Raw genomic sequence first — 9,756 nt, 5'->3', positions numbered from 1 at the left:
GCGGGGAAAGGGGAGAGCGACGGAAGGAGGGAAGGAGTTGGGTTGCGGAACTGGCCCCGGGCGCGGGAGGGAGGGAGGGAGGGGGGCTGGGCGGAGCTCCCCGAGTGGGCGGGAGGCGCGGCGGCCGGCGCGGCGGGCGGGGGGCACGCGGAGGCCGGCTGGGCGCGCGGGAGCCCGTGCGGCTCCGGCGGCGAACGCAGGCCCCTGGGAAACAGCCTGGAAACAGCGTGTCCACGCAGCGAGCCGAGTTCCGGACTCTGGAGACTGCAGAACTTTTTTCACCCCCCGGAAAAAAGTATTTTCAGCTACCTTTTATGTTAAAAAAATAAAGTAGTATGCTCAACTTTGGGGTAGGGGAACAGTCAATCAGATAAACCGGTAGGATCCTGCAATTTTTAAAGTGGTCATTAATGACTAAAAGGTGATGTACTATATACACTTTCCCCCAACTAAATTTAAGGAGCACTTTAAAAATGATTTTTTAAAGTATCACCCTTTTATCCTCTGACACAGGTGTAAAACAGTCCCCAACCGAGTACCTAGTACTAAATACATATCCACTGTCTACTGCTCTTAGTCTCCTTTTCTTTCTTCTTCTTTTTTTTTTTTTTTTTTTTAAGATTTTACGTATTTATTCATGAGAGACACAGAGAGGGAGAGAGAGAGGCAGAGACACAGGCGGAGGGAGAAGCAGGCTCCAGGCAGGGAGCCCGAGGCGGGTCTCGATCCCGGGTCTCCAGGGTCACGCCCGGGCTGCAGGCGGCGCTAAGCCGCTGAGCCACCCGGGCTGCCCCAGTCCCCTATTTTTATCAGCCCAATTTGGTCACTGTTGTCTCTCCCCTGAATTACTGCAATAACTTACTGCCTTGCCTCTTGGCCACATTGCAAGCAGCTCGACCTATAAAAAACACCCAAATGTGGTCATGTTACTTTAATTTAAACCCTGAAGATGGGTTGTATTATTCTTGTAGTTGAAAGTTCTATAGTTGGTTTCTCTAGAGTCTAGACTATAGGGCTGCTCCTAACCTTAGGAACCACAGAATAAAGCCCTGTAAGTCAGTGCCAGCAGCGTGGTAGAAAGTGATAGCAGGGTGAGGAACAAGGCTAGTGAGAAAACCTTCCCATTCCCTTGATAATATAATCTCAATATATGTGGCCATTTAGGAATCCCCATTAACCCAATGAGACAATGCAGAGGTCAGGAAACCATAGCCTCGTGGACACATCCAATCCGCTTTCTGTTTTTGTGTGGCCTATGAGCTAAGAATGGTTATTTCACTTTTTTTTTAAGATTTTATTTATTTATTCATGAGACAGAGAGAGAGAGAGAGAGGCAGAGACATAGGCAGAGAGAGAAGCAGGCAAAGGGAGAAGCAGGCTCCATACAAGGAGCCCAACGTGGGACTTGATTCTGGAACTCCAGGATCATGCCCTGGGCTGAAGGCAGGCGCTAAATTGCTGAGCCACCCAGGGATCCCCAGTTATTTCACTTTTAAATGGTTTTTTGGAGGGGCAAGTGGGTGGCACAGTGAGTTAAGTATCTGACTCTTGGTTTCTGCTCAGGTCCTGATCTTAGGGTGGTGAGATGGAGCCCTGCTTGGAGCTCTCCTCTAAGCACAGGGTCTGCTTGAGTTTCTCTCTCCCTCTGCCCCTCCTGCTTGTGCTCTGTCTCTCTGTCTCTCTCTCAAATAAATAAATAAATCTTTATAAAATAAATGCATGGGTTTTGGTTTGTTGTTTTTTTTTTTAAGATTTATTTATGGGATGCCTGGGTGGCTCAGTGGTTGCACATCTGCCTTCAGCTCAGGGCATGATCCTGGAGCCCCAGGATCAAGTTCCACATTGGGCTCCCTGCATGGATGGAGCCTGCTTCTCCCTCTGCCTGTGTCTCTGCCTCCCTCTCTGTTTCTAATGAGTAAATAAATAAAATCTTTTTTAAAAAAATTATTTATTTGAGAGAGAGCTGGCCCGTGCAATTGGGGGTGAGATGGGGGAGAGGCAGAGGGAGAGAATTTTAAGTAGACTCCCAGCTGAGCAGAGAGCCCCACTGTAGGCTCCATCTGAGGCCCTATAGATCAGGACTTGAGCTGAAACCAAGAGACAGTCTCTCAAGTGACTAAGCCACCCAGGACCTCCATTTTTTCTTAAGATTTATTTATTCATTTTAGAAAGAGAAAGTGCAAGCAGTAGGAGGGGCAGAGGGAGAGGGCAAGGGAGAGAGAAAGAATTTCAAGCAGACCCCCCAGCCCCTGTGGGGCTGATCCTAGGATCCTGAGATCATTACCTGAGCCGAAATCAAGAGTCTGATCCTTTTTTTTTTTTTAAGATTTTATTTATTTATTCATGAGAGACACAGAGACGGAGGCAGAAACACAGGCAGAAGGAGAAGCAGGCTCCCTTTGGGGAGCCGGATACAGGACTCCATCCCCAGAATCATGCCCTGAGCCAACTGCTGAGCCACCCAGAGTCACAAAAGTCTGATCCTTAACTGACTGAGCCATCCAGTCATCCCCATTTTTAAATAGTTTTTAAAAATATTTTTTAAAGGGCACCTGGGTGCCTCAGTGGTTGAACATCTGCCTTTGGCTCAGGTCATGATCCGGGGGTCCTGGGATTGAGTCCCACATCGGGCTTCCTGTAGGGAGCTTGCTTCTCCCTCTACCTATGTCTCTGTCTCTCTCTTTCTGTCTTTCATAAATAAATAAATTCTTTTTAAAAAATAAATAAAATAAAAATATTTTTAAATAATATTTTGTGACATGAAAATTATATGAAATTTGCATTTCAATGACTGTAAACTAAGCTTTACTAGGACATAGCCAGGCTTATTTGTTTATGGCTGCTTTTTGCTCTGCAAGGCCAAGTTGAGTAGTTATGACAGAGAATGTGTGGCACACTAAGCTGGAGAACGTGTTTATTATCAGACCCCTTGTAGAAAGAGTTACCAACCCTTAAAATAATTCGTTTACCCCATCTAGCACAGTGCACTAAGTACTCTAAGTTAACGGTTTTCCCCATGATTATAGCTCTCACTATATAGATACATAATCAACACTTCCATTTCCACTCTGTGGTTTTATGCTGTGTTTGACTAATAAAACTGATGGCTATAAAATATATGCTACTTTGGTAATAATTAAATATTGAAACAAAACTATTTGTGTTCATAATACATAGTAATTCATTTAAATCTGTTTACAATTTAAATGCATAGTAATTCATATCTACCAATTTAAGTAGATTATATACATTGATATCTCTCATCAATACTATCTCTAGGGATCCCTGGGTGGCGCAGCGGTTTGGCGCCTGCCTTTGGCCCGGGGCGCGATCCTGGAGACCCAGGATCGAATCCCACATCGGGCTCCCGGTGCATGGAGCCTGCTTCTCCCTCTGCCTACATCTCTGCCTCTCTCTCTCTCTCTCTCTGTGACTATCATAACTAAATAAAAAAAATAAAAAATAAAAAAATAAAAATAAAATAAAAAAAATACTATCTCTAACCTTTCCCAAACATGTTAGGTTGGGTTGAAAAAGTAAAATATTTGTCCTACTAGTTCAGAGTTCATCAGAAAACAGTTCAGTGGAGTTAATGAGGACCACACTGCAAGCCTTCAGGGAGGCCTGGGATGCCGGGAATGTCTCCACCCATAAAGAACACACTGGAGTTCAGCAGAATCTTCAGTGTGACAACACAAAGACAGCTTGAGAAAATACTGGAAAGTCATGCTTAGCTATTTTTGTTTTAAATAAGGGTTTTGCTTCATTTGATAATTTGAAAAAATATTAGAAAACATCATTCATAATTTCAGGTCAGCTTGTTCTCTTGATGTATCACTGGACATGTTACTTTATATGTTAATAAACTATTATAATGAACTTCAAATGAACTGAACTTCAGTCATCTGCTGTGTCAGGACTAATGACATGTTAATGCAGATGAAAGTGCACACCTAAGTCTTTCATAAATTTTAATGGAGCAAAATTGTAATAGGGCACTAAGTCTGTTGACCTTAACATATTGAATTACCGGAGAAAGGGATTATTAAGAAAGGAAACCTATTCAGCATCCCAAGAACTGTCAGGTAACTGCACATCCTTGATAATAATGACATGGTTTCCTTTGTGGCAAGACATACACTGGTGCAGCTTGTTGTCTTCTATTCCTCGTAATTAGGAAAATTGGTAGAAAATACATTAAAAGAAAAATACTGACCCATCAGAATCTATTTTGTAAAATATTAAATACATGAGGGTTTGGCATTTTTTTGGGGGTGGTGGTGGCTAATATTAGGTTAATATTTCTCCTTCATAGCCTAACATGTTTCCCCTAAAGTCTTGGCTCAGCCTTCATCAACATTACTGATAGCTAGTCGGGTTAAAAAAAAAATGACAAAAACAACAGCAATTCAAGGTTATTGTCTCTATATCAGTTCTCAAGGGCATAACATCCAACGCAATCAGTGCTTTGCAATTTTCCCGCCTAGGCCAGCATTCTCCTTCTATCAACCCCCAAATAAAAGATACTGAAGTAACATGTATGTAAACATATTGAGCCCTTAGGAGATGCTTAGTCGTTGCCTCTGAATCCAGATCAATAAAAATAAGTGCCCTTTCAGAAATTTTTTGTAAGCGGCAAGAATTTCTTCTATGTACCCGGTGCAACACTTGGTTTTGCCTCACTGGGTCGCTGGTCTTCCATTCTTTAATGCTGCTTCGGCCCACAAAAGATGTTGTACCTCACTCCTTTTTCACCAGCTCTGTCAGATTTCAGATTATGGAATCACAGCAATTGTTATAAAATATTACCCAGCTTCTCCACTGTCTCAGCCTATATCAGTCTCAGAGTTGAAAAAAACAATTGCAACTTACTAATGCAAGTTAGGAAACAAATTCAAGAGATTATCTTCTGTTAAAAAGAATGACAATTCATGTACCTTTAAAATCACTTCATTTCATGCAGTAAAACATGTGACATTAGCAATTACCTAAAACTAATTTCAATGTAAACCGTACCACATTCTGTTTAGTGAAATTCCAAAAATATAAGCACTCCCAGGATAAAGGATAAATATCTGGAGTCTAGAGTTTTTTACCAATAGAAATATGATTGGTCAGATTTACATGTCTGTTTGCTATTAGTATAGTAAGAGCTCTGCTAACCATTTCAAATAGTATGACCTAGCTAGACAAAGAAACAAAAGAAAAATATGTGTTTATAGCTGGTACTTTATAACACACTGATAGATTTGTCATATATTGACAATGTGATCCTAAAAAGACAAACAAGGAAAGAAAAGAAGATGAAATACTAGATGTAGATCTTATAAGTGTTTGTTGTTTTTTTCATGATAACTTTTTAAATTTTTTTTTTTTTAAGATTTTATTTATTTATTCATGAGACACAGAGAGAGAGGCAGAGATACAGGCAGGGGGAGAAGCAGGCTCCATGCAGAGAGCCCGATGTGGGACTCGATCCTGAGTCTCCAGGATCACACCCTGGGCTGAAGGCGGTGCTAAACTGCTGAGCCACCCAGGCTGCACCTTCATGATCACTTTTAAAAAATCTCTTTGCTCATTTGATACAGCTCTTTTCAGAAATCACAACATAAACACTTTCCACATTGAATCAACTGGTGCTGGAAAGTAGCAACATGCCCCCTGGGGTCATTTCAGGGTCAATCCTGGGCTTCCCACTGATCTAGGTCAGTGCTAATCCGTGTTTGGGGCTCTTACACACCCCATAAAGCAACACTGAACCAAGTCCAAGGTTCTTGTTCTGTACTGCTTGTTAGAACCCTTGAACTATTTTTGGAATGTGAAAAAGGTCATCTGCTATATGATAATAATGACTACAAAGTACTGACCTCCTAATAAGTACTATCATAAGAAATGTGCTTTATATGTAGTATTTTCTAGCTAATCCACACAACATTTCTGGAAGGTTTTTTCATAAGAGGCCCAGAGATTTCAGCAAGTTTCTCAACATCACACAGCTATTAAAAGAGTCAGGATTTGAAACTAGGGCTTTCTGATCCTACCAAACATGCTGTTCCTATTTCCTAAGGTATCTTTTCCTTTCCACTTCCCCTACACTTCTTGTAAACTTTATCTTTTTAAAAAATATTTGTTTATTTGAGAGAGAGAGAGCGAGCACAGGGGGAGGGGGAGAGGAAAAGAGGGAGAGAGAATCTCAAGCAGACTCTGCACTGAGCGGGGAGCCCAATTTTGGGGCTTGATTTCACGAACCATGAGATCATGACCTGAGCTGAAACCAAGAATAAGGTGCTTGACCAACTGAGCTACCCAGGTGTCCCACTTCTTGTTAACTTTAAAAACAAAAACAATGTTAATTTTTATTATATATATAGGTATACACATATGTTTACTTAAATCAAAAGGTGCAAAAAGACATACAGGAATGTCTCTTTTCTACCTGTGTCCCTAGCTACCCCATTTTCTTCTTCGGAGATGTTCTATGCTTCGATGAGTAAATATGTAGATATATCACTCCCCTCCCTTGCCAACTCACACTGTGGTAAGTGAATTTTAAAAAGCATTCTCTTTGGAAACTAATTTTAAGATGTTTACTTTTGAGGGGCACCTGGATGGCTCAGTGGTGGAGCGTCTGCCTTTGGCTCAGGAAGTGATCCCCAGTCAGGGGATCAAATCCAGCATTGGGCTCCCTGCACGGAGCCTGCTTCTCTCTCTGCCTGTGTCTCTGCCTCTCTCTGTGTGTCTCTCATGAATAAAAATAAATAAACTTTTTTAAAAGTGTTTACTTTTGAGCATTTTTATTTAATATATCTTAGTAGCTAGTCTATACACACAGCTAGAAGCTGAAATAAAACAAAAGGGTGAAAAAAGCAGGGCACCTGGGTGGCTCAGTTGGTTAAGCATCTGCCTTCAGATCAGGTCATGATCTCAGTGTTCTGGGATGGAGCCCTGCATCAGGCTCCCTGCTCACAGGGGAAGCTGCTTCTCCTTCTCTCTCTACTTCCTCCTTTGTTTGCTCTCAAATAAATAAATAAATAAATAAATAAATAAATAAATAAATAAATAAGTTCTTTAAAAAAATTTTTTAAAGAGTGAAAAAAGCAAGTCTCCCTCCCTCCAATCCTTGAAATTCCTTGGTTTTCCACCCAAATTGACCCACTTTCACTAATCTCTTTTCTAACCTTCCAGAGAGTTTTTTCAAAAGAAAAAAAGCACATATGGGTATCCCTTCCTCTATCTTCTTTGTTCATTTACAGAAGTAGTAGGCATACTAAACACACTGTTTTGCACCTGATTTTTTTCACTCAACCATTATATCTTGAAGATCATTCATATCAGTATGTATAATTCTCTTACTCATTCCAACATCAGAGAGAATTCCATTATAGTATATACCATCATTTATTTGACAAATTCTCTACACGCAGACATTAAGTTGTTTCTAATCTTTTGCTGATATAAAGAATACTGCAATGACTATTCTTTTCTGTATGCATATGTGAGAGAGTTTTTACGCAGGATGAATTCCCAGAGGTGGAATTGCTGGGTCACAGGGTAGATGCATTTATTCCAATGGTCATTACCAAATTACTCAGAGGTTGTACAATTTACATTCATCCATTAACATGTTTGGGAGTATACTTTTTCCAGCACAGAACTTCTGCCAAGATGGAGTTTTTTTATACAATGTTTCATTCAATCATTAGCTGTTTAGGCAGAGCCTCTGATTGTACTAAGTGTGCCATTAATTGGAGGCTCTAGACTCTGGATGACAAAAGCACGCTGAATCTTTGATCACCTAATTTATTGAACACCTGCTCTAGACCAGCACTGAGAATACAAGTAGAAATGAGCTGTGGTTCCACTCAAGGACTATAACGGTTCCCACATTATATGAAAATGACTGCTAACACTTTCCAGTTGCTACTTTGGAGAATGGATCCCAAATGTTCACTTAGGCTTAGGCTTCCACCAAAGCTTGCAAAGCTGTGGGTGGTGGTTGTGCAATCCTTCCATTTGAAGTTTTTCATCTCCACTCTGGCATATGAATAAGACAGTAGCAAAGAAAAGAGAAAGCATTTGGCACACTTAATAAGTGGTACTCACATTTTAATTGCAGAATGCACTCTGGCTCTAGCCAAGGAACAGCTTCTAGGGTTTGTTTTGTTGGTAGGTGTGAGAAGGTGTTTCTTTTGTTCTGTTTCTTTTGCGGATAAGGGCAGATCCAAGTTTTTTGAAAAACCGTGTAAGAAGCACAGGAATTAATTGTTCATTACAAAACCATTGGTCTTTGCAGACAAGTCAAATAACTGCCATCTTCCAGCTCTACCTAAACTGACTATAAGAAAACCTGCATTTTAAACTTACCATTATATTTGTTGATTTCTGATAAGAAATGTCAAAAGTGCCCATATCCAGGTGGAAAAACCCAAATATTGAAGAATTTGAGCACCAGACTAGGTCGTAACTAGCCTATTGTACGTAGTCAGTATGATGAAGTGTGACTCTGGAGTCCAGTCTCTCTTTTCCCTCCCTTAACCTCTTAGAGCTCATATGGAATCACATTATGCTACTCTAAGATTACTCACCTCATTAACTGTCAGACTTTAATAAACTCACACAGGGATTAAAAAGGCTCTGATTTTACTCCTTGTACCATCACTGGTGCATCAAATATGGGAATACATTTTTGGGGCTCTAGATTCTGGAAGACAAAAGCAAGCAGAATAATTCACAAGCTAAACCTTTGATCATTTCATATTGTTCTGTCAGCTTTTAGAAGCGTCATTCCCACTGTGCCAACTGGGCTATATAGTAAGAAAGACGGAGATAGCAATGCTCTGGGGGAACTTTTTGGTATCTATCCCCTGGGATATCTGAACAAAGAAATTCTGAACAATTTTGCATGGTATCTCTGGTTCCAGAGTAACACTTGACAGTAACCTTTGTGAATGCTATTGCTAGTTTTTCTAAGAAGCCTTGTTAAAAACTTTACCTAAAATTGCTTTCCTTCATATCATTATCACTGAGATCATAATCACACCTGTTGGGGCATCTGGGTGGCCTAGTTGGCCAAGTGTCTGCCTTCAGCTTGAGTCATGATCCCAGGGTCCTGGGATAGAGCCCCCCATCAGGCTCCCTGCTCAGTGAGGGAGTCTGCTTCTCCCTCTTCCTCTGCTGCTCTCCTTGTTTGGACTCACTTGCTCACGCAATCTCTCTCTGTCAAGTAAATAAAATCTTTAAAAAAAAAAATCACAGTTGTTAACTAACATTTACTGAACCGCGGTTATTGCAAACTGCTGACCCTGATGATACACCAGAGATAAGGCAAAGAAAATCAGGAAAAATATATATACTTTGATAAACATATAGTTCAGATAAAAATTGAAAGAGAACAACACAGAGAAATGAAAAGTTACACATGAGTAGTAGAGTCATGTATACATCTTTTAATATTTCATTTTGCATAATAAATTTCTTTTAGTCATTATTTTTTAAAGAAATCATTTAAAGTTTTACACTAGGAAGATCATTTTACAGTCCTAAATCAGGATATTGATCTCCAGGTTAACATTTTGATACATATTATTTCAGGGCTTTTTCCTTTGCTTAAACTATCTCTTTATTTACATAAGGATATATATATATATAATTACAATATTTTAATATGTAAATACATGTAGTTATGTATAATTTTATTTATATACTTGATGTATAAAATATTTAGTAATAGAACATTGTATAAATACACATTCTGTT

Source organism: Nyctereutes procyonoides, unplaced genomic scaffold (genome assembly GCF_905146905.1).
Source record: "Nyctereutes procyonoides isolate TBG_1078 unplaced genomic scaffold, NYPRO_anot_genome, whole genome shotgun sequence".
NCBI lineage: Eukaryota > Metazoa > Chordata > Mammalia > Carnivora > Canidae > Nyctereutes > Nyctereutes procyonoides.
This window is presented reverse-complemented; position numbering follows the sequence as displayed.